The sequence below is a fragment of the Ambystoma mexicanum genome, chromosome 2p (assembly GCF_040938575.1).
Source record: "Ambystoma mexicanum isolate Mex_15411 chromosome 2p, UKY_AmexF1_1, whole genome shotgun sequence".
In the NCBI taxonomy this organism is placed as follows: Eukaryota; Metazoa; Chordata; class Amphibia; order Caudata; family Ambystomatidae; genus Ambystoma; species Ambystoma mexicanum.
In genome coordinates, this window is record NC_090923.1 from 182,979,745 (window position 1) to 183,006,156 (window position 26,412).

Here is a 26,412-nt window from a genome sequence, read left to right on the forward strand (position 1 = left end):
ACCGCGTTCGCCTTCGTAACTTTTGATTAGGTGTAAATATGCGTATGTATACCTTTATGGCACAGACAAGAGCGGACCTCTCAAAATTATCACCCACTGTAATTCACTGAACAAATCTCTTCTCACTCACCATATCTCATCTCTTTCCCATTTCCAGGCACTCTTATGTGATCTCACTTGTAATTGATCAAGTACTGGTTATGGCCACACTCTCTGACACCACCTCACGGCCACCTGCTCGTCTCTAACACTCGTACGGTGCGCGCACCCTTCACAATGCTTTCCACTCACACTTTTGTCTTTTTCCTCCCTTTCCTCCCTAGCCAGCTGTCCCTGTTTTCCTGCTAAGGTTACTGTGTTCACGTCTGTACGTGCCACTACTGAGTCCCCACCTTTTAAGATGTTCTACCCCCTTTTTCTTTTTTTTTTATTCCCCAAGTCTAACTACTTTATACCCTTCTCATTTCCCCCCCCCCTACCCCGTGGAAATGGAAAAAAAGAAATAGAGAGAGAGAGAGCACAATCACTAAAAAATATTCCCGGTGTCTCCTTTTGCTAGACACCAATAACTTATTTCTCACTTCTTCATATATTCCCAGTACTAGTCTAGATAGTACTATGCGGCGCCGCCTTCCACCCCCTTTCGGAGCTAGGTTCCCGTCACTTCTACCACGTCACTTATTTCTTACTCCTAATGGCCATATGCAAAAGAAAGAATAAAGAGAGTTTCAAGACCCGTCTTTAGTAGACCCCCGCAATTCTCCTCCTCTACCTTTCCCCGTTCCTCTATTCCCAATTCCCCTTCTTTTCCCTTTGACGATCACTCGCACTCGGTACTCACGTGCCCGTCTTGAACCGATACTCTCCGAAACTGGGTCCGTCCAGGCGGCGTCACCGGTAACTCAACGGTCAGCCCCTGGCTCCGGCGAGCGGCACTCAAAGGGGATTTTTTTCCAATCGGGATCCCGTACCCTTTCTCATTGAGTGCGCACTTCTTATTGTGCCGGTCGCCGTTGGCGGGCGGCCTCCCGGAGACGGCTCGCCGTGCGTATCCCTTCTCGACCGGAGATTCTCGTGCCACAAGGGGGTCGTTAAGAAGGAGTTAGGAAAAACAGTTTGGAGATATCACGCTATCGGGGTCACCACTGAAGGGAAGCGCCCCCAATTCAGCACGATCCTCCCCGCAATGAGAGACAATAAAGGACTCTCCCTTAGTGGGAATAAGGCCAAGACAGAGTGCGGGTGAGCGTAAATGGGAGTTTATCCAAGAATAAGGCATGCAAAGAACTCTGCAACCTCCGAGAGCGCTCTGTCTGACAATAGCAAAGACAGGCGTATTTCTAATACAAAAAACGTCATCAACACCTAAACACTATAGGGGGCACAAGTTAATTGGGATTGGGTGTCGTCGACTAACTATAGGTGTTGCTGCAGCGTGGTTGGTCTTGGCAAGACGGCGTCACTGGTCAGCCTCGTGGGTTGGGTTGGGCCTGGCAGGCCGGCTTGAGGTCGTCCGTGCGGTGTTGGTATGCTGGGGCAGCCTGTGACAATGACGAATACCTTCCCTGTCTCATTTGCCCTAGGCCATGCACCTTGCGGTTATTCAGAAAATGACATTTACGTTCACTAATAAATCGCTCTGTAGCTTATCTTATAAAATAAACGCAACACATGAGGAATGCACCTCGTGAGAGGTCTGGTGGTTATCGGTTGGGGTGAGATTTACCTGTGTCCTATTGACCGGTATTTTAGGTCGCAGGACGGGGCTCTGGGGCCTGGGCCGAATGATACATGTCTGTCTGCTGCGTTAGAAGTTATTATATAGATGGGTCTCTGTGTCTTGTCTCAATGATGGGGGTCGTCCTTACACGGGGTCAGGATTCTTGGGGGGTTCGTGGGATTTATGAAAGGGTGCTGGTAGATCAGTGGGTTCATCCGTGGGTTTATTACCGTGCTGTAAATAACACAGGTGGTGGGCTGTGGCCTTGGTTGCGGCGCCGGGGCCTCTGACTCTCTGAAGTAACGCCAGCTTGGTTGGGGGAGGTGAGGGAGCGCGGCACAAGTCTTAGCTTTTTTATCTGGCGGGCTTGGTAGGGTGGGAGAGGGAATGGCCTTGCATATCCACAAAGGTATTTTCCTCGTGCGTTGCTGATCAGTGAATGCAGAAGTTTTATACTGTTCTGCCTTATTGCGACGTTATTTAGACACACATATATATTTCAATTTCGTTACACATTTCTTTAAGACAGTCGGTTCCATTACCTTTTCATTACCTAACATTACGTTCACTACATTGTGTGCGTATTGTATGTACATTAGACGTTATACGAGGGATATCTAGGTTATGGCCTACAGAGATTGATGCTCGCCGCTTTGGGTGATTCAGAAAACATATATGAGTTCCAGTTTCTACATACTATGGAAAAAACACTTTTACAGATAGAGGTTATACGTTTGGTCAACATCTTTCTCCGTGGTTATAGCAGCACTAGTCCAGACCTGGAGGGATATCATATAACGTTACATTTTTATGGCTTATTCACATTTTGAACAGAGGTAGTTCATTAATACCAATACTTGAATTGTTTTCTACCTTCTTCAGATAGTGATGCTTCAGCTTTTTCCCTCGCTACCCCGGCCTTGCGGTCCGGGTCATACGGGGTGCAATATCACATTGTTACTAATATAATGTTGCCGTGTTGGCGTCTCGGGTTTAGTTCATCTCCGACTTTCTCATGGGAACGCGCTCGCAGCGGATCTGCCAGGGCTGCTGAGGCGGCAGAGATGCATGAAAGGCCCTCCAAAGGTGGGGGCCTCTTTATAGTGTGCTGAACTCACGCCATGTTTGCTAGACAAGATGGCGTCTAGGCCTAACTAAATGCAAGCAAAAGGATACGTGTGGGCAATGTCGTCGGCGGGTGAATCCTCCTCCACCTGGGCCCGGGTGGCATGAGGGGGCGCCCACCGAGTCATGGTCCTCACCTGGGGAGAAAGCTGTAGGTGAGGAGGGCCTCGCGGCCAGTCCTCCCCTACAACATTGATTCTGCTCATGTATTATACACCTTTCATATGTACATAAAGCTCCCATGAAAAAGAGCTCTAACTTTGATGTGAGTTTTCAATATGTCCAAGAGGCGAATTACAAAACTGATTTTGACTGCATCAATTCATGATAATATGTAGGTGCATACCAACAATCTTGAAAATCTAACCATACAATTGGCAGCAAAAATATTTGTTTTCCCTTTGAGAAAACCCCTATCAAAAAGCTGTTCAAAAAGCTATTAACACAACATTTAAAAATAAATATGAAGCCTTACATGGAAATTCTCAAATGGTGCATGTATGGGCGACTATGATGACATTTTACTGTCGAATGTTTTCATATTTTTTCATAGAAGGGTTCAAGATGTAAGTTGCAGAGAAAATGGCGTGTAGGGTTTAGGCAAATTTTAAAGAATATTTTAAAGAGAGTCAATATATTTTCAAAAAAGCAAATGAAGACATTGCTGTATTTTTCCAAGGCGCTTGCCAGCCTGCTGGCAAGGAAGCTAAACAGAAAAGGTTTAGAGGACTAGGGGGAATTTTATTCCCAAAGGAAGGGGATTAAAAAAAATAAACCTTGAGGCCCTTTGGTTTTGCAGCACAACATATAAAGTCCTATATTCTCACATGTTGCAAAGAAGTGACAATTCCACAATGTAGGCTATTAACACGCCAGCTATATGTACAAAGTATAGGATCTAAACATAAAACTTGCCATTTCAAGTTCCTGTTCTAGCACAGTGGTATCTCACGACCATTGGCCTGTGCTTAAGGAATTACAGGTACTCATTGGGCAGAATGCATTTTCTCCTATCAAGTTAATGTACACATTTGAAATACATTTTCTGGGCATTAGACAAGATATTATTATTGTAAAGGTTGTATTGCCACACATTTAGTTAGGGAGTTGCAGTGTTGCAGGGAAAGAAGGGAGAAGTAGTAGACGTGAGAGTAAGGATAGCATGGTCAGGCAATAGAGAGATTTAGGAATGAGCTAGAGCAGAGGCTACGTGACTTCAGTCTTTGAGGAGTTCAGGGTAAGACATCCAAGTGACATCCAGTGACAGAAGAGAGACAAGCCGCTAAATGGCAGAGGCATTAGCCTATCTGACTGAAAATGTTTGATCTACTGACCCATTTGATCACTTTTGGCATGGGTGGCTTGGCCTGCGGGGCACTTTGTCTGCATACTTTTCAAAATACTGAACAAGGAGAGTGAGGGTTGTGGGGGTGTCCCCCGCTCCCCATGTTTGGTATTGTCTGCTTTTGGGGGTGTAGGGATGTCCTCCGCTTCCTTAAGATTGGAGGCGGGGACAATAAAAACCTGAGTGTGCGTTCAAATGTGACCCGAACAGATAAATTGCGGTCAGTTTGCCGCAAATAAAAAGAATTGATCATACAACCCCAACCTGTGGTCAGAGAGGTCAAGGGTAAAAGTGGAGAAGGAGAAGAAGATTTGGCTGTTGTTCGTAAAAAGGCAGTCAGAGAATCCAAAGCAGTAGATCAGTTGACCAAGGGTAGTTGTGTAAAGGATGGTTAGGAGGGTGCTGAGAACAGAGGCTTGATGGTTACTAACAGGGGTGGGGTTGGTCACAGGTGCCCGTATTTCACAAGATGGATAAGGACCTTTGAGAAAGGTAAGAAGCAATACACTCAAGAGCATTGTCCTGAATACCCAGGTCTAAAAGGATCCGTAGAAGGAAGGAGTGGCCTACCATGTGAAAGGTGGACAAGAGATCCATTGGGATTGAGATAGAGGATAGTTTGCAATGGGAAGCGGTCAGAAAGTTAGAGATGTGTGTGTGTGTGTGGGCAGATTCAGTAGAATGGTGGCTGTAAAATCCAGGTTGGAGAGGTTCAAGAAAGGTTATTGGAGCACAGGTAGGTGTAAGATGAGTTGGTTGAGGATTTTAGAGTAGCGGGGGAAAACTGAAACAGGTTGATATTTGGCTGGATTATTGGGGTCGGCTGTAGTATTTCTTAGAATTGGTAGAACAGTTGCTACCATGAAGGTGTTCAGAAAAAATCCAGTAAAAAAAGAGAGATTAATGAAGGAGGAGAAATAGGAGCTGAGGACAACTGCAAGCTCCACGACTGTCTGCAGAGCAAATGGGTCAGCAGAGGCATAGGAGAGGATAGTGTTCTGAAGGAATAGGTGCTAATTTGCCGGGAGTTGTAGGAAACATGAGTATTGAGAGAAGGTAGTAGAAACAGGAGGTGGGATAAAGAGCCTTGGATAGTAGGGTGTTTAGGGGAACCTTAGTTTTAGCAGAGAAATAGTGAGTAAAGCTGTTAGCAGATAGTGAAGAAGAGATACACCGAGGATGAGTTAGCATCATTTATAGTGTGGATGGGGTAGTTGTCAAATGTCATTGTTAGATTGGTGAAGCAGGATGAATTTCGGAATTAAGAGCATGGTGAAGGAGAGGGGGCATCCTTATAGGCAAGGAGAGGAGGGGAGGTTTCATAGGTGAAAAATTGTGACCAGCAGAGGGGACTTGACTTTGGTAAGGTAAGGGGCCGGGAAATCAAGAATTAATTTGATTTTGGAGATAGTAGGGACTGAAAGGGAAGGTGGTATGGAGGAGGCATCTATTTAAGGATTGAGTGGTTGGAAGGAGAGGGTTCAAAGGTGAAATTAGAAGTGGGGCATGAGGAGAAGAGGAAGACAAGGTAAACAGAGTTCCCTTGGAAGAGAGTGGGTAGGTCTTGGAGAGAGGTAAGAGGGTGGTCATAGAAAAGACAGAAGAGATTGAGTTGGTGTGTGTGAGCTGTATTGGGAAGGTGATGAGAGGGGTGGGTGAGTGGAATTGGGTGATGGTGTCATAAACTGTCAACTCTGGAAACTATAGAAGAAGAAATGGAAGAAGGGGTACCGGTAGTAGGAGTGAATGCAGCGTTCTAGTTTTCTGACGCATGTTGCGGCACGTGCAAGTACGCGTCGCACAGAGGCATTGATGCGTTGCAACCCTCCGTCCTCTCTGGGTTTACACTGTGTTTTTCCGCCCACTGCAGTAAGTGGCTCTATTTACTCTTTGCTTCCCCCTTCTCTCCCATTTCCCTCTCTGCTTACTCGCTTGATCTGTGCCCTTGCTTTTCGTGGCTCTTTCTTCCTTTGTCGGTTTGGACGGCTTTCTTCCTGCCTCCGCCTCCCATTGCTCCGCGTTCCATTCGGAGCGTCTTGGCTTCTCCGCCTTCTCTGTGTTCTGCCTTCGGGTCCCATGCCCTCTGCAGAGTTCTAACCATTTCTGCCAACCAATCCGCCTCTACACATGCTCCGTTTCACTTGCGGAGCTTCTCTGCTGTGACACACCAGGAAAGGGGTTCTTCCAGTGCCTTCTGGGAGTTGTGGTTTTCTCAGTCTTTACTTCAAGCAAAAACTGCCTTCAGTACCTGTGAACCTACCAGCCTTCCAAGGGTTTTTCAGCTACGCTTTTCCCTGGCTGTGGGTTGAGCCCTCCTGAAGGTCCCACTGCCGAGCAGTTAGCTGATAGGCAGGGTGGCCTCTGGTGGGGCTCGTCCTAAAACACACCACAAAAAGCCTGACCTCGCTTGGAGAGCAAGAAGGGAAATATCCTCAGAAGACTCGTCTGACGACGCTCATACAGGTGAGGAGGAGGTCAAAGGACTTGGTATCGGTTTGTCCACCACCCATTCCTGAGAGATGGTGACTTTGATGGGGCATGGTATAGAGGAAGGGGGCAAAGGGGAGGTAGATCGTTGGGTCTTGGTGACCATTAAGACAGCCCCACTGTCTCTTTTAGAAGAGTGGCTGGAGTAAGAAAATGTAGTTCAGTGTGTGGTTAGGAGAGCAATGGTGGGCAAGAACGATGATGAAGATCTCAGTGATGCACAGATGGGAGCTTTGAAAATCAGGGTGATCAGTAATAACAGAGGTTTTATTAGTATTCGGGCGGGCCTGGCAGCTAATCAGGTTACTTCGCTTTAGGGTTCAATCTCATGTTCCAAGGCTGCATTGCTAGCAATCGCACAGTAATGTGTGTCCAGCCACCATCTTCCCTCCCTAGCTCCAGTGTACCCTCTTCCCTCCTTCTCCTCCCCTACTCAGCCCCATTTACCTGTAGGTGTTCGGTACAGCCCCACTCTTTCCATGCCTGTGCGCTGCCATTTAAATGGAAGAGGGGCTCTCCTTAGAGCCTCCCTTACATTTCCATGATGCCCAGGTTAGGAGAATATTTGTTTCACACAACTTTTTATTTTAATTTTATTTATTTGCATTTATAAAGCGCACAGAGCTGCCCTGAGGAATCTTGGCGCTGTTACAGAGGGCTTGAGCTTAAACATACAAGGCTTGCGCTTAACATGGGTGAGAAGTAACAGTAGGTAGCAATAGTATAGTGACAGGTGGTGAGCGACCGAGAGGGTCCATCGTTATGCTTTGATATGGTTACAATGCAAGCATAACTGTACATGTTGGTTTGAGGCAATTAGCAGAATAGAAAGGCGGTTTGAGCGCTCACCACGACCCATCGTTTCAAACAAATATATTGCTTTTAGCACTCCAGGGCATAAATCCGGGGAGCCAATAGCAATATTCATTGGCTGCCCAGCCTGTACCAGCTGGTAACATCCAGGGGACCTTAGTTAAAGGTGAAATGCCCGCTATTGATGCAGGCATTTTTCTGATTGGCCGCTGTTAGTGAGGGTCCTTCCTTAGTTGTCTCACATCCTCGATGAGCAGCCATGGAAACTGTAACCCAGAAATAGTGTGGTGGGGTTCCAGGTTCCTCTGTGAGCAATTGGAGAAGGATGGAAAAAGGGGAGGGTGCTGTATCTGGAGCACTTGAATAAAGACTGTCTATGAAAGGCTAAATCGTGTGAGGCTTCTTACCTTCGCAACAGCTGGCGGCAAGTGACTTGCGCCAGTGGCCTACGGTGGATGCGGGTGCCTTAGAGACCGATGTGGTGTTGCTGATAGCCTTCGGATTGCAATTGCTGTCCATTTGGGAATCCTGGAGCTGGCCTGTGGAGGCTGCTGACTGGGCTGATGGAGTTTGATGGTGCTTTCTGCCGTTTTTGTGCCCCTTTCACTGGTTTCCGGTGTTGTGGCCCACCTTCGTTCACCGGGGCGGGCCCTGATGGGCTGCGTGTGTGTCGGAGCGCGGATGGAGGCTCTGGCACAGCTGCTCCAGTGATGTGAGTAGGGACGTGGAAGACGGCTCTGGTGTGGTCATCACATTAGAGGAGGGCACCTCATGGCATCAGAAAGCGTGCATCCATCTTGTCAGTTGGTTGACATGTGCTGTCACATACACAGAGGAGGATCACTTGCCTTCCCCTTTTCATCATCACAGTGGGGAACTGGAATTCACATATTCTTGGATTTAATTACATAGTTTTTTCTTTTTGGAACACATTTGAGTCACATCTGAGAGGCAGGGTCAAAGTAAATGTACCTGATCCTACATTGTTTTTGCCATTGCCTGGGGACCCCAAGGTAAGGTGGGCAGATTGGAAGGATGGATTTCTAAATGCGGAGTCAGCTGAGTCTTGAGAGTCTTCCTGTTTCCTGCTTACTCTGCTGCCTAAGGATTTTTTCTATTGCTCCTGCCTGGAGGCGGAGCCTATTGATACCCACACCTTAAAACCCAAGACTCTCCGCGGAGTGGACGCGGAGTCAGCTGAGTCTTGAGAGTCTTCCTGTTTCCTGCTTACTCTGCTGCTTAAGGATTTTTTCTATTGATCCTGCCTGGAGGCGGAGCCTATTGCCACCCACACCATAAAACCCAATACTCTCCGCGGAGCGAACACGGAGTCAGCTGAGTCTTGAGAGACTTCCTGTTTCCTGCTTACTCTGCTGCCTAGGGATTTTTTCTATTGCTCCTGCCTGGAGGCAGAGCCTATTGCCACCCACACCATAAAACACAAGACTCTCCGCAGAGCGGACGCGGAGTCAGCTGAGTCTTGAGAGTCTTTGGAGGTGTGGTGGTGTGGCTATTTATAATGCGAGAGCGAGTCATTGAACCTGAGCATGAATATGAACCTGATCTCCCTCGGGGTCTAAAGGGGCGGGGGCGCGGATTGCAACATCCCTTGACCCAGTCACAGCTGCGCCTGGGAGCCGTGGAGCGCACGCACCTGCATGAAGCTGCATATAGACTGGAAACAGCGTTTGGCACTCAAGTAAGACCAATCATTGATAACAACATTGATTATAACGTTATTAGCTGTGGGGCGGCCATCAGGCCTAAAGCATGTATACCAAGTGCAACTGATACGAACGTACACAGCCGTTCTCAAAGTTCAGACACAGGGGCTCATCTGTTTACTCCAATGTCGACCAACGGCAATGCCATGTCACTCCCCCCCTGAGCACCGTTCAGAAGGGAATCAAGCAGCTTTTGTTACACCCGCACCTCGTCAGCACCGCGCCAGCTTTAGCGTTTTCCCCCAACACGCCCAAAATGCCTAATAAGCTACTCACTGTTTCGCTGGCTTTGGCGTCGGTGACTGGGGACGCTGACGAGGCTCTGGACTCGGGTGTGAGTGAGCATGGTGGGGTATGCATGGAGGCGATGCCTGGACCTGTCGGTGGGCTCGAGGCCGGCGGCGGGCGTCCGATGGCCTGTGGGCGGGCTGTTCCTGCTCTGGCAGTGCTTGCCATCGTCAGCGGCTGCACAAGCCTCTCGGGCTGCTGACGCTTGGCAGTGAGGTGGATTCCCCTGCGCAAGCATCTCCTTTTTTCTCAGCATTGGATGAAACTTTGTCTGCAGTGCCCACGAACTCAGGAGAGATGCCTTGGGCTGCATTGGGAAGTGTGTTTAAATACATAACACACTTTCCGTTTCCAGTTAATGCATCATTAAGTTCTCCTAACAATTCCCTCGATAGAGACTGCACAGAATCTCCTCATAACGTTGTCTCCATGGAAAGTAAATTCCTTGAAGACATTTGTACAACATATAAAGTCAACAACAACACCACAGAGTTAAATTAATCTAGAACATGTGTCTCTACACAGGAAGCCGCGTTTATAACAGTTTCACAGGTGGGCAGATGCTGCAGAACGCCTGAAGAAACAACCATAAGTGAGCTGACGATTGAGCATGGGCATACACTTGCATACACTCCTGTAGGCCAGGATAATCCAGCAGGCCTGCAGCATGTTGGGGATCTCAATTGTGTCCCTGAAAATCCTAGCAATGGACTGTCATGCTCAAATTCACTAGAAGTAGTTAATAAATTACTACAAGATCTCACACAAATCAATCTGGCCCGAGTCGCAGCAAAATTAGACGAGTCTACAATTGGATCTCGCCCTACAATAGCAGACAGATCTACCCCAATTTCACCAAAAAGATCCTATTGTAGTGACATCATGGGTTGATCTGACCCCGTTAAACGCAGGAGGATTGATGATAGTGATTCTCCAGATATAGGGCCTCATCACAACTTGGGCGGTAACCCCGGCGCTATTAGCACCGGCGCTATCTGCCCTACTGCCGAAACCCCGGCGCTAATAGCGCCGGATCACGAGTTCGGCAGTAATGGTATTCCCCATTCCCCATTGAGCCCATTCGGGAATGCCCCATTCCCCATTGGGCTCAATGGGGAAATTTCGCACTCATACCGCTGGCGGATTTCCCGCCGGGGCTAAGAGCACGGATTTTCGGAAGATTTCCCCCCAGCTCGGAGCTGGGGCGAAATCTGCCTAAACCCTGATTTGGCGGACGCTTAAATCCGGCGGTAATAGCGCTACCGCCGGATTTAAGGGTTACCGCCAAAGTCGTGATGAGGCCCATAGTCTGCTCACAACAGCCTGCATATAATCTGATGAATCAACATGCAATACACTCAGCAAAAACTAACAATGGTTCTGCCAAGAGACAAGAGACTTACAGCTTCATTGTTGAACCAGATTTCCCTGCTTAATGAAAATGAGTCTAGCTCCGACGACTCTTCATCCAATTCCTCCTTCATAGAACGAGAGTACCCATAAATCCAAAGAACACAGCATCAAATTGAGTCGAGATCATTGGCTGAACCTCCAAAACAAGAGGATCCACTCGCTAAAATTCTGAGTGAGCTGCAGCCAATTTTAATATCCTCAATGACTCTCTCTCTATGTCCATTCATTAAATTGTATGAACAAATGAAGGACAGTATGAATGATTTAACCACATTAGTTGCCATGACAAACTCTAAAGTGGTTAATTTGGAGTGTGACAATAACTTATTTAAGCAAGTTTTTTACGAGTCAACAAATAAAATCGACTGCTCCTGGGCGCAGTTAGTAGACCAATAGCAAATGAATACTGGTGATAAAAAGTTCTTGGCTGGAGTGGCCAAAGAAGCTCTTGGGCTATTAAGACATCAAAAACACCTTCCATATGATGGAAATAGTCACCAAATTAGGAAATCTCATGCGCTTCATGACAGTGAGCCAGCTCGCCCCTCTTTAATAGCTCAAGAACTAAACATAGAGGTAGCAAACAAAGAAGCTGTAGATGAAGTGTCTGTAGAGCCTTCACCTGAAACCAAACAAACAGAACTCAACTTGACAACAACCCAATTGTTCAAGGTCACATCTGTTTGAAGCGCCAAGAAAAAGCATTTCAGGGAAGGGAAATAAAGTTTGTGAGGTCCCTTTGATTCCATCGATTGTAGCAAATGGCGATAAAGATGATATAGTACTTGTATCCGCACCAACTGCTGAAATTACATCTTTCGCCAATGCAGTAGAAAGCGTGCAAAATGCAGGAAATAATGCAAATGGTGATCTGCAACTACCATCGACATCGGATGACCTTAGAGGGCGTACTATTGACCTCCAAAGCCCAGCGCGACCTGCACCTATAAGACCAAATGCTGTGGAGGAAGTCTTTTCGATTTTAAAAGCTTCTCAAAAAGAAGCTAATAAATCTGCAACACCAAATCCAATCCAACTCAAAAAACCTAAAAATGTAAAGGGAAAAAGACCACGGATTACCAACAACTCGAGAAAATTCTTAAGAAATATAAAAGCTGTAAGTTTCATGATAAATTCCAATGCTGTGTGTGCACAGGCAACTCCTGTTGCTTCCTACAATTCGAAGTCTAGCAAGTCGTTTCAAGATCAAACTACAGACTCTTCTCCCTCGACTAATGAGATCCCGATTGAACTTTTGGATCTATCTTTATATGAAGATATTGACATGGACGAACTCGAACAAGATCGGGATGTAGAGTCCTTCGCCTGCGCTGAAGGAGGAAATAAAGACCCTGTTGTCTCGATTTTGCTCCCAAAGAAGAAACCAATAAGAGTATGCACGTTAGTGCCTATCATTGGTTCCAAAGCAATAATACTGGAAAATCCCCGGAGTCCTCCATTTGTAACACTAGCACAAAAACGGGACAAATTCAATGGTGTACTGGTGAACAAGGAACAAGAACTGGTTGCACCCAAATGAGGTTTTGTCCCAAACTCTGTAAAGGAAACAGGACCAACTACTCTTTTCAGTGGAGAAGAATAAAACCAGGAACGGGAACAAGAATTGCAACTTACATGAGAGTGGACTCTTGGAGGCTGTTCATAAGGAACATTATAAAACATCAAATGCAAAGAAGAAAATGGAGAGACAAGATATCAACAAACAGTTTAATGCGAAATATTGTCTATGCTTGGAACGCATAGAGGACATAGCAGATGACTTAGCTCTCAATCGGAACGATGTTCTTCAATTGCTGCATTACGTACCTAGCCTGAGGATGATCAATGCGAACGACATTAAAATAGTTGAATTTTTCAAGGAAAATCAAAATGATGCAGTAAAGTTACATATCATTTTAGAAGCTGCACCTACATTAATATCCATGGGCTTCGACATTACCGAATCGTGAGACCTGGAAGCCCAACATTCAACAACTGATGATAAACTCATTAGGGACAGCAGACGTAACCCAAGCCTTGTGCAGAAAGCTTCAATCAAGATACAGTCTGAACTTAAGACGAGCAGACAGTATACATCGGATATTAAAAACATTCCTCAGCAACAAGACTTACCAATGATCACACAAGCATTGGAACCCAGAGATCCCATCAAGATAACCTTCGTTCATGAAGGCCACACACTTGGAGAAAATGGCTGTGTGGCTAGCACAACACAATCAAGTGCTGCAGCTATAGACTGGAGTTGGATCCCAACAGCCCTTGCTGCACAAACCCAAAGCTAATGTCATGACACGGGGGCACCCAAGACAATTAATATTGGATGCTGGAATAACCGTGGTTTTACCCACGTGTTTCAATCTAATTGGCTGGATAATTTGGCGATAGCCTGCTTGCAGGAAACATGGCTAATCGAATGCCCGATAGTTGACGGCTATGAACTTGCCCTGAATCCAGCCATCAAAAAGAAAGTGGGCAGACCTCGGCGGGGCTACTGACACTTGTACAAAGGAACCTGGGTCTAAAACAGAAATCTTATACATCTTTAATGTTTATTGGCAACACAATTCAAATGATTCAGTTGCCTTTATTGACCAAGTCACTCAGGCAATAGATCAAATCTACGTACAAGAAGAAGCACCGAAAATTCTAATCTGCAGAGATTTGAACATAAATTGCTTAGAACTACCAAACAAAAAATCCACTAGAAACGTGATAAGTGCTTCCAAAGCTGTCCAATGGTGCTCAGAAATGAATCTGAGAGATATGCACCTTCTGAACGACAACACCCCCGGCGATACACCAGCTAACCCGACATGGGAGAGAGAGACACAACAATCAATTTTGGACTATTATTTTGTATCCGAAACTCTTCACAAATGTGTCAAAGAACTCCATCTAGTACCTAAACTTGAATGCAACCTCAATTTAGTACGACTGGTTCTCTGCTGCCCACAAATTGGGCCGTCACAAATATGGAAACATGACATAGCGGTTGAGCCTAGTCGTATTAGAATTAGATTAAAAGAAAAAAATGTGAGATCGCTTAATCACGCCTATCAGTTGGAAAACAGGTGTGTGGAATATCAACATCTACTAACCAACTTTGCAGCTACAAGGCATGAGGAAACAAATATTTGTCAACAAACATGCCTTTGATCTAGACATCTTGAAATATAAGCAGCCGTTGCGATGTAAAATCAGAGTATGTAGGAAGCCATATACTGTCGAGGATTTGGTGACTATTAAAAAAGCTAAACAGTTCTATAAAAAGTGGCTTAAGTCACATCGCTTTATGACGCTTCAACAAGATGCAGAACTGATGTTATCTAAAATGCAAAATAAGAACACACAGCAATTTTGGACTCTAATTAATGAGCAGGAGAGTTCCCAGATAGCACTTCAGGCAAACACTGTGACAGAAAATGCTTGGGTAAACCATTACGAACACCTTTACAAGAAGATAGAAAACTCTCTTGACCCTGTTCTGCCAGAGCTGGAGACGTGGGACCTGCGTTTTGAATACCTTGATATCCTTGGAACTATTAGCAGAATAAGTACTTCACGAGCGCCAGGCCCGGATGGATTAACTAATTTAACATTAAAACAAAATGGCGAGGCCTGGGCGGATTTCTGCTGCAATTTATTCAAGGATATCACAAGTGCGTTTGCAAAACCGTCCTCTTGGAAAAGTGCCATAATTATACCAATATTTAAAAAGGGCAATAGGATGAACCCAAGTGACTACCGCCCAATTGCATTATTGGACATTTTGAGCAAGATCTACGCCACGCAATTACAACGTAAGCTCTTAGCTTGGACTAAACCTACTAACCACATCGGCCAGAGGCAGACAGGCTTTGTTAAAGGTATGGGGTGTAGTTTAAATCTAATAATGGTTTACATATTCAAGATGGATGCGATAAGAACTAGTAGCAAGATCTATCTAGCTATAATCGATCTATCCCAGGCTTTTGACAGCATAGATCGAGAGAAACTGTGGCTAAAGATGTCTAACTGGAACTGCCCTTTAAGCCTTTTGTTAGCAATAAAAGAATTACACACGAACACTGCAATAAGAATCAGACAAGATCAATCTGGTAAACTATTGGTACCTATTAAAACTCAGCGTGGAGTCAAGCAGGGATGCCCTTTGGCTGCCATCATTTTTAATTTGTTCATCTCCGATATTGATCAAGCTATTGAAACTACTAGATCATTTTCTCCCAAAATAAATGGAGTGCCCCTAAGTCATCTGCTGTAATGACTTAATACTATTAGACTTAACACCAATTGGCCTCCAAAAAAAATTAAACGCACTGGATGGCTATGTAAGAAATAATGGGTTGAAGATCAATGCTTCCAAATCGGAGATACTTGTGCTTGAAAATCTAAGTAGACAAAAGAAAAAGTTATGTCCGAATTTCTGTTGGCACTTAGACAAAACCCCTCTGAAGATAACAACAAATGTTCATTATTAGGGCCTGCAAATCAACTCAAACTTAAACAACGGTTGAAATAACCAAGAAGAAAAGTCATATCTTAGCAATTCAGGCTTCTGGCCTAGACAGGAAATATGGGAAATATTCCTTGCTACTGGTTTTTGCATTTTATAAATCAAAGGTGGTCCCTGCTTTAATTTTTGGCGCCAAATGTGCACTTGGTTGTCCAGAGGATTTTTGGAGCACACTTGAGAATATCTTCTGGTCCAGAGTCCTGTGTTTACCTAAGGGGACTCCGACCCCATGTATCCGACACAAACTCAGCTTAACATCCATCAAAGCCCGGGTGTGCTGGAACATGCTTTCCTTATACAGGAAAATTACGCTGACAGATACTCCAATTCATTTCAAGGTTCTGCAAGTAATCAGACCTGGCAAAGAGACCTCAGTATTTGAGTTGTGGGTGAATCGATGCAAAGACATTATGACAGAGCTTGATATCAAGATAGATGTACTACAAACTAACCCTGATCTTGTGAAAAAAATCTTATGGAGACAGGATTGGTGCTGTACTTGTGATCAGAAAAGAAATCACTGAATAATGAAGCATGTCCAATATGACAAAAGAGCTCTTAATGAGATGCAAAACATTTGGAAATTATTCCCTGATGCCCAACGAAGGAGAACACATATGAAAATGTGCTTATACTTGTTTAAAACAAAAGAAAAACTAAGCCTCTGGGACGAACTTACCAACATGAATATGTAATGTAGACTCTGTAAATCTAATGAAGAAACCCTAAAACATTTGACGCTGTTTTGCCCGTCACACCGACAAGCAAGGTCAAACCATCTGGGTAAATTTATGGAAAAATCGCAAACGCGAGGTGCTGAAGACTGGTGGCAGATAATGTTCGATGAGACTGACAAGGCTTTGACTATTGCTTTGACTTTTATTTTGGGAGAGATGTTGTCTAGTTTTTTTATTTTAAATGAGGAGGTGTAAATACTTTTGCTCATGAGTTATGGAAGTGAGCAAATGTTATCATTTTGCCTTGTTTTTTTGTAGTATCTCTTTGCAGCTCTATCATTATTGCCTGCTTTGCTTTACCTTTCCTTGGAAGTTTGAACTCACAGAATATGAGGTCAATTTGGTGAGTGGCCATTCAGCAATGTGAATAGAAATGTGTAAGAATGTAACTTATTTTAAAGGTTTGTAATAAACCATAAAAAAAAAAAAATAAACATTTCTAAAGTAAGTTGCTTTCTTTGGCACAAACTATTCAAATGAGAGGAAGGATGCTCTTTTGTTTCATTGCTTAGGGGCCGCTGGTCAGGAAGTGTTTAAGAGACTGCTGGAACCAGTGTGTTTCGGAGCAGTGCGACTGTTTGAGGTAAGCATAGTGAAACTAGACAAGCATTATTAAGTTCAGGAAAATAAAATACTAGCTCACTACCCAAACAAAGGTCCGATAGCACAGCAAGTAGAGTGCTCGCTTTGACATCTGTGTAGAGCCTACTGATTCAGGTTCGAATCCCGGCAGGGCCAAACTCAGCCTTTCATCCTTCCAAGGTCGATTAATGAGCGCCACACACTGTGGGTAATAATGAGCAGCGCTCAGATACCTGAGGGTTTGTAGCACTATATAAATGCTAAATTTTTATTATTATTACCCCTTTCCCACTAGAGAGCAGAAGTCTGGCATATCTATTGAGGAATTTGTTACAGTGCTGTGAGGCTTAGCGATGAATTGTCGGTTCGATCATAGCCAGGAAGAGCACATCAGGGACCAGCTGATGATTGAATAGATCAATAACAAGATCAGAGAGGAGGAGTGGAGGGAGAGGGTACCGATTCTTGATAGGGCCATAGAAATTGCAAAAAGCATTGAGCATACTGAGTTGTGTATATAAGAACTCCACTCGGAAAAGGCTGGTGAATGGCGCCATACGGTGGTGGAGGAAGGTGTAGTTAACAAGGTGACTAAGCCTATGCATAGTGGTGTGACAGGGGAAAGAAGAATTAACAGAAAGGCAAAGACAATTTCAGAGAAGGTGGAAAAATACCTTGCACCGTCAGTGCCAGGCACAAGATCTGTGCTTGGGTTCGCCAAAGTGTGAAGCACAGTATTTACAATGAAAGAAGTGCCACCATTGTGGAAGTGGTAGTCATTTTGCAAATTACAAGGAATGTGTTGCAATGCACATAGTGTGCCGAGAATGTGGCCGTAAAGGTGTGCTCTATGTGTGAATAGATGACACTATGTAAATCTGATTTTATCGCTTCTAATAACTTATTGGAATTGAAAGATTAAAATCCATGAGTTACCTCTGTAATCTAGGTTCTGATTGATCTATGCATTCTATATTGATGGTTTAAATGTTATATTTTTTGTTAATGTGAAATCGTTATTAATCATTTGAATTAAGTATCAAAGATAATAAGGTACTCCTGTACCAAAACACTCTCCGGAATCGGTGCAAATACAGCCGAGATATATTTACCTGTCTATAGGGACCACTTCCCTCTTGGAGTGCATTTGGGCTTGCTGTGTATCAATACACAGCTCTGGTTCTGTTCGGTTTATTCAGTCCCAAGTGGCCTTGTGACTTATGCCCGCCTGCACCTGTAATACTTTATGTATTGTTCTCTAATCCTTGTTGACACACATCTCCCCGTAATTCAACTGTTTTCTAAAATTGCAATTGATTATTTAAACCAACTTGTGCACCCCTATAACTCACCCGTAAAGGGCATCTCACCCTATGTTGTATGAATTTTAGATTGTTGGACAAATAAGGGAGGTTTATGAGGAGGAAGAATTGGAAGAGATGGAGGATCTAGGAAGAGAAGTTATCTTGTCTGTTCAGGAGGTGTCAGGAAGGTAGAAGAGGAAGAAGCCACATGGAGTGGTGTCAGTAAATGAAGTTCCAATACCCATGCTAATTGATAGTGGGGCAAATTATACCTTAATAAGCTTGCAAGTATGGAGGAACAAATTTGACTGTTGTACCTTAGAGGAACAAAAGATCAAGGCCAATGCCAATGGAGACATCCCGATTGATATTGTAGGTCAATTTGAAGTTTATTTGAAATTCAAGGGGAGGAGAGCAAGTGGCATGATGAATGTTACAAGGAGAGGAGGAGAGCTGCTCTCATAGGATAATCAAGCCGAGCTTGCTAGCCAGTTTCATCTATGTCATTCAGATCAAGCGTTGACAGTACAGAACAATAGCAAAGAATCTGGAGACAAGATGAAAGTGGATGTGTCAACTTGGTTTCCGAAGGTGGTTGAGAAAAGGGTGGCATGTATGAAAGGGTTTGTTCACCGAATAAGATTAAAGCAGGGTGCTGTGCCAGTGTGTGGAAGGTGAGGATGATACCTTTGGCTTTGAGGAAGGAAGTGGAAATGGAACTCAAGAAGATGGAGGTAAAAGGGATTATTGAGACAATAGAGGCTTCTGAGTGGGTTAGTCCAATTGTAGTGGTAAGGAAACTCAGTGGTGCTGTGAGGTTCTGTATTGATCTGAGGAGTCTGAACGGGAATGTGGTGGCTGAGAAGTTCCAGCTTCCGAGGATTGATGACTTACTGTTGAGAGTGTTTGGAGCACAAGCGTTCTCCATTTTAGACTTGAGGGCAGCATACCATCAAATTGAACTTCATGAGGACTCAATGGACTTGACCGCCTTTATCGCACTGAATGGCCTGTTCAGATTCAAGACAATGCCTTTTGGACTTGTGTTGGGGCCCAGTGTCTTACAAAAGGTAATGTATAAGTTTCTGGGAGATGAAGTTGGAGTAATGTTTTATGAGGATGATGTGCTGGTGTATGGGGCGTCATTGTTGGAACATGATGTACGGTTGAGGAGAGTGCTGGAAATCTTAAAAGAAGCTGGTTTTACGATTGCTATGGAGAAATGTATGTTTAGAGCTGATTAGGTTATATTTCTGGGTCATGAGATTGCAGGACCGGGTGTCAAACCAAAGCATGATATGGTTGAGGCAATTATAAATATGCCTGAACTGAAGTGTAAGACTGACGTGGCAGTTTTTCTAGGCTTCGCAGAGTTCTACAGCAAGTTAGTCAGAGGTCTTGTGTCTCAGGCAAAAAGCATGAGGAAACTCACAAGGAAAGGTGCAGTGTTTGTTTGGGATGAGGAATGTGCCAAGGAGTTTGAGTGTGTCAAAAGGTGTATATTTAAGCACCGCTTTTTGACGGTTTTCTTGAAGGGCATAGAACGGTGGTGTATTGTAAGAGGATTCAATTCAACACTACAGCTAAGTCAATGCCTAGTCTGGGATACTGAATGGAAACCCTTTTGGATATATCTTTATGTCCAGTTCATGAGTTCTGGATGACTACGCCTATATAACATCCCTCTCTTAGAATCCCCCTGACCCCACTGAGCCAAGAAGTAGTTCTGTTTTGCAAGTTTAAAAGGTTTATTTGAGAATTTAAACAATATATATATATATCACACTTTATAATAAATTAATATCTGATAGTACACTTAGACATATGATGTTGATAAACAATGGGTAATCTGGCACTAGCACACTTCTTTACAATCAATGAGGAGTTAGTATAGGATGGATAAAGTAGCAAAAATACTTTTATGGTTTCAAGAGGAAAAAGAAATGAGGAATAAAATGCAGTACAGAAATACTTGATATGATTTTAGCAAAAGATAAGATAATCACTTTTTCTCTGGCAATTCACCCCTCTCCCCTATGCAATGTAAGAAATGGAAGGAGATGGAAAGACGAGCACACAGTTCTCAGGAATGCAATCAAATACAATACGAAATTCAGTTCCCCCCCAGCAAGCTTAGAAGAAACAGGTAGGAGTTTGAAACACAGGCCCAAAATGCTTTTTAAATGTGATGGCAATGGATAGAAATATGCTGAAAATGCTTTTAATTCCCTTTAGGAGGTTCAGGGTGAGTGAGAGATACTTGGGATGAGCTCAGGCTCACTTTAGCAATGATTCAGGGATGGTTATTAAGAGACAAATGAATATTTAGCACAGGAAAGCAAAAAGCTGCTATCTTTTTACAGTTAAAGAAATCAGGCCAAATCGCAAATCGCGGCAAAATTAGATACTAAGCTTTCAGATGAAAGTTAAATTTCGTTCCTAGCCCAAACGGTTCCAGAGATACGGACGATTGAATAAAGGTAGATTTTCGGATTTAAAGTAAAACTCAAAATGACAGGTGACAGCTTGCAGCTGCAGAATTGACAGGTGACAGTTGTGCAGCTTTAAAAATGACAGATGACACGATTTCTAGGAGGCAGTTCTACTTAGGTTAAAATAGTTTGGATTAGATTATTTTAACTAAGAGATTGGTTCTGCACAGTTCTGCTAGGTACTCACAATATAAATTTGAAATAGGCCTCGCCACGGATCTGGTCAGGTTTTGGACTGGACTCCGGTTCTGGTCTCGGCACTTCACAGTGATCTGGGTCAGCTCTCTGGTTCTGCTCACAGCGGTCTGGGTCACTCTGGATCTCTGGTCTGGTCTCTGGCAATTATTCTTGGCAAAAGAATTCAAACAGCTCGCCCGGCTGCGGAATAGTTGCAAATGATTTTAAGGTTGCTGAGGCCTGTTGAGAAGAGTTCTCAGTTTGTGGGTTTAGGCCCTTGATTTAAGTTCTGAAGTAAAGTTCTGGTCTTTGGAGATTGATGGATTTGAAGTCTGGATCTCTGGATGTGAAGTCGTCGGTCCGCATGCTCCGCAGCAAATGGAATTGAATGTCTCTACCTGTCCCAGCAGTCTCTTTTTATGCGTTTTGAAAATGGGTGTGTGCATGGTCATAACTAAACCTGCCCCTCTCACTTATCATTGGCCAGTTCCTCCTCTCTCCCTTGATTGGGGGAAGGAAATGTGAGTCAGAGTGATGCTGTAGGTTTTATGGTCAGAGGAACCTCCCCTTGTCAGATTGCACACAAATCTATTTCTGACCCAAATACATATTTATCTATGTACCATTTTTCTAACATTGTAGGTCCAGTTAACATATTTTCTGTAGCACCAAACCATCCGATCCCTGTCTTTGTACGATGACGTTGTAACAAACAATAGGGGAGCCCCTGTGTGCAAGTGTGAGTGCACTCGAGAAAGTCCTAGATTCTGTCCGACATTCAAATTAAATCTCCATAGTAATTTAAAGGCTAGTGTTTGCGAGGCAAATCACTGGGGATACACCAAGGGAGCAGTCTGAGAAGTGCTAACCATAAATTTATTGTTGAAAGCATAGTTTTTTTGAGATTTTACACAATTTCTAAAGCAAAAAATAAGTAGAATAGAGCAATTGAAAAAATAAAGAAAAACAGAACATTCATCACAAATATATCAAGTGCAAAAGAAGGGATAACATATTAATCACATCAAGATAAAACAATTATTACAGGCTACCCATAGTTCCTGCAACATAAGGCCTACCAGTGTGTATAAAAAAGTACCCTGGTAGGTATGTAAAGAGAATATTATTTTAGCTGAGTTTGTATATTGTCGTGTCCACTGTACGATGTCGTGTCCACTGATGACAGAATTCTCCCCTTTTCATCCAGATAACGACCTCTAAACCTTTCCAGATTTTACACAAATGTGCACCAGTGATATGGGTTACAGATGATAAAGTGTCAGATTTTTAACATGTATACATTTGGAGTGAGACCCTATTTTCCACTAGCAACCCCCCAGAAAACACCACAGGGTCCTAACGCCTCTCAAAATGTTCACAGAAAAATAACAAAAATAATGATATTACTTATATAATTCTGACAAGTCCGCACTATGAGTTATCTATCTTTTTAAAATTATGCTCTGGTCAAAAAGGAGTGTGGCTTCCCACATCACAGGGTGGAATAACTGGTTTATCCACTTCCCCCAAGTTCAGCTGCTAGCAGAGGCACTGCCCCTCCCAGTTTCCCCTAACAGGAAGCCACTTTTACGACGCCCCCAATATAACATTTGCCTGAGTCCAGGACAGGCCTTTGTTCAACTCCCTGTAGTCCCCAGCTGCCACTCCCCTTTCAATCAACAGGGCCATGTGACCTCAGGATGTAGCCAGGCCTGGCAGGGAACACAGCTGTTGATCCAGTTTCAACTCCTGTCGGGGGTAGTTGTCAGGCAGAATCCAGTTTCATTAAGCCAGGTTTCAGCTAAATGTCACTTTTTGTTCCCAGTTTTCTACATTCAAATCAAACTGACAATTTTTACATATACATTAAATAATTACTTCCTTCAAGCCATTTCAGAATATAGTTTTACATTGTATCCACCTCTTAGCAAGTCTTTCCTTGGTCTGTTTTTGTTTCATTTGTTCAGTTTTGCACAAAAGTCTGGAGGTTTTAAAACGCCGGCTTTCTGATAGTGGTGAGTACTGGTAATGCAACCATTTTTTAAATTAAGAAAATGAATTCCCCACAGTTCTGAGTTGCTTTTTTGGCAATCAGCATTGCCATTCCCAATGGTTTCAGGCTACTGTGTGTGTAGCCCACTGGTGGTTTTAGGCAGTGCCCTCCTGTGCTCACAACATAGGCAAAAATGGGTGGCAGCCTATTCTTCATGTTTTCCATGTGCACTCTCTGGGGAATTCTGGCCTTCATGATGTTTTCCATGCCAGTACTGCACAGTTTTATTGTAGGGCTTGGATGCATGGGTAAAAACATCCCACAAGCCCCCCTCTTGCGATGGCCATTCTGTCCTTTCACTGATGGAACTCGCAAGATCTGGGATGTTCGCCTCCTCTTCTTCCAATTCCATAGGTGGCACAGTTCAGCATCTTTTCCTCCCTCCAGTCGATCAATCAGTTCTCCTTGCTGGTCCTGATGGGAGGATTGGGCGGTACCACTATTAATGGTGTGGCGGACATGTACATTTTATACATCCAAATGCATTTTTCAGTCTGATTTTAAAAACAATATATAACAGGGCACATTTGCATTACTTTACTATATTTTTGATATGTGGAATATTTTAGGGTTGGAACTGAATTACTCTGGAGCGGCCCCCTCTGGTATTGCAGAGGACTCCTCCAGTTGTTGCAGAGTGTGCCTGGGATGGCAACACTTTAACTGATTTATATGGACCCACTTGCCTTCCCCCTCTGCCAAACCGCCTTTGGGGATGCGGATCTTGTAGGCAACAGGGGAGATCTTGTCTATAATTTCAAACGGTCCCTTCCATGTAGGCAAGAATTTTCGCTGTTTGGCCTGGTTCCTTTGGAAATTGTATAGATAGACCCGATCACCCACCTTATATTCCTTTCGGGTTGTTTTTAAATCATAGTGGGTCTTCATGCTCTCGGCTGATCTTTCTAGATTCCGCTGAGCATAGGCAAAAGCATGCTGAAGGTGTTTCCTTAAATTCTCCACATACTCATGAGTTGTGGAGGCATTTATCAACGTTTGCTCTTGGGTTCTGTAGAGCAAATGGTGGGGAAGCACCATCTTGCGTCCAGTCATCAACTCAAATGGTGACATTTTGGTTGCAGATGAAGGGGTAGATCTGATGGCCATTAGGACCAGAGGTAATCGGATATCCCAACTTGGCCCAGAATCTGCCACAAACTTTTTTAAGATGCTCACAATGGTTTGGTTGTATCTCTCTACTGCCCCAGAAGAAGCTGGCCAGTAAGCAATATGTAGCTTTCTTTTGACCCCCAGTATCTCCCACATCTTTGTCATTACTTCACTGGTGAAGTGGCTACCTCTGTCTGACTCAATCCTTTGAGGTAGACCAAAACAGGAAAAGATGTGGTTAATCATCAGGGCAGCTGCTGTTTCTGCCTTGCAATTTGTGGCTGGGAGACATTCCACCCACTTGGTAAACAAGCATGTAACGGTCAACATGTACTTGTTTCCTCTAGACGAGCGGATTACAGGGCCTACAAAGTCGATTTGCAAATCTGACCATGGCAGTGTCATCCCCCTCTTTTGGAGAGGCACCCGGTGTGTGAGGGATGATAGCTGAAATTGTGCACACACAAGACACCCCTTCAAGTATTGGTCGAGGTCCTGCCCCATGTGTGGCAGTATGCAACCTCTCTTAAGATTTCCAGTGTTGTGTGAAACCCCCTATGACTGGCGGTGGCCGCGTCATGGGCGTGACTTAACATCAGGCTTCGGAATGAAGTAGGAACCACCCACTGATCGTGGCCAGCTTTGGATTTCCCTACCAGCAAACCGTCTTGGATCCGGAACATTTTTGGACATTTCATCAACACTCTTAGGTCCTCTTTCCCAATGTAATCGGTATCCGTCAGGGGAAAGTTCTCAGGGTCCTCAAGGTGTTGGTAAAACTTACCAATAATTGGATCCCCCTTCTGAGCTGTAATTAAATCAGCATCAGGGGTCTCCTTACTCCATTGTGCAGTTGAAAGATCATTGTGAGCATTTGTCTCGGACCTAGTGATAGCAGTGACCTGGATTTCCCCCAACAGGGACTCAATCTCAATTAGATCCCCTTGGATGGCCCCGGTTTTGGCCAGCTGATCAGCTAAGTCATTTCCAGTTTTGTCTGGTCCCTCTACTTTGGAATGACCCTTGATCTTTTTCCAGTAGATGGTCATCCCATTCGATGTGACCAGATCATCAATGTTTTGAATTAACTTCCCATGTTTCAAGGGTTTGTTATTAGCACATAACATGCTTCGGGTTTTCCAGTTCACCAGGTGCTCCACGAGCCCATTCCGTACATAATCCGAATCTGTGATTATGACCAGTTCGTGGAGTTGATGTTGGACAGCAGTGAGGATGGCCTGATGCACGGCCATCAATTCTGCCACCTGACTACTTCGGGGACCAATTTTGTATCCAGCGGAGGGTTCTGGGAACTCCTTCACCCATGCATTCCCTACGCCAGCCACCAGTTCTTTCTCCCCGTCGTTGTCAACATGGTACGAGCATCCATCCACATAGACAGTGGGCATTCCCTCATACTTGTCTTCTTCAAAGACTTTGTGTGGGGAATTAAGGTATGCCTCCATGTTGTCCTTGATTTTTAGACTTTCGTCCTCGAGACAGTTTTCTCTGGCACAATCATGCAAGTCAGCCAGACCTTGCGCGAGGGGACTCTTCTTGTTTTGGCCATATCTGACCTCCACAGGAAAGCCTTGCATTGACAGAATCCAGGAAGTAATTCGGGAATTACTCACATTTCCGGCCCGGATTCTGTCACTTTGGAGATATTGCAGAGGCTGGTGTGGAGTCTCCACTATGATGTGTTCCCCGTGGATAAACGGGCGGTAATTCTTCAATGCCCACACCGTTGCCAGGAGTGCCTTCTCACAATCGTTGAATTTTTCCTCCACAGAGGATAAAGTTTTGCTCGCATAGGAGATTACTTTATTGACCTTGTCATGCTTTTGGTATAATACTGCCGTCAAGCACGTATTAGAGAACCCCGTCCCCAGGAAGAACTCCTTGTTTCTGACAGGGTAAGCTAGGCAAGGCGCTTGTGAGAGGCTTCTTTTGAGTTGTCTTACTGCCTCGGCTTGTTCTGGACCCCATTCCCACTTGACCCCCCCCCTTCAAGAGATGAATCAGGGGGTCTAGTGATCTCTGCGTAGCCTTCAATGAACTTTCTGCTGTAATTAGTCAGTCCAAGGAGGCTCCTTAGTTCCCGCAGAGTTGTGGGGTCTTTCAGTTTCTGGAGTGCTTCCACTTTCTTTTCTTGGGGACAGAGACCCTGAGGAGTAATATCATGCCCCAAGAAATTAACACGGGTTCTACACTACTGTGCTTTCTGAAAGGAAAGTTTTGCTCCGGCGGCCCTCAACTGTGTCAGAACATAACGGATCTCTGCTATGTGTTCCTCCACAGATGAACTTTTGATGAGGACATCATCTACATAAGCCAGGTTACCCCTCGTACCCAGGTCGGGCATGGCCTTATGTAGGAAGATGTTGAATTCATTGCCGGAGTTGAGGTCTCCGAAGGGAGTCCGGGTCCATGTGTACTGCTGGCCCCAAAGGTAAAAGCCAGTTGTATTGGTCCTCCCTACTGACAGGCACGGTCCAGTATCCATTG

General features: G+C 44.4%; 1 long non-coding RNA gene across 1 annotated transcript in view; it reads left to right on the forward strand.

The window, feature by feature from the left end:
- Nucleotides 1-9,112: 9,112 nt before the first annotated feature.
- The window catches only part of LOC138565856 (uncharacterized), a 228,184-nt gene continuing 210,884 nt past the window's right edge, over nt 9,113-26,412 (forward strand). Inside the window, exon 1 of the long non-coding RNA XR_011301662.1 lies at nt 9,113-9,189. This is a non-coding gene — a long non-coding RNA (uncharacterized lncRNA). The remainder of the gene's footprint in view (nt 9,190-26,412) is intronic.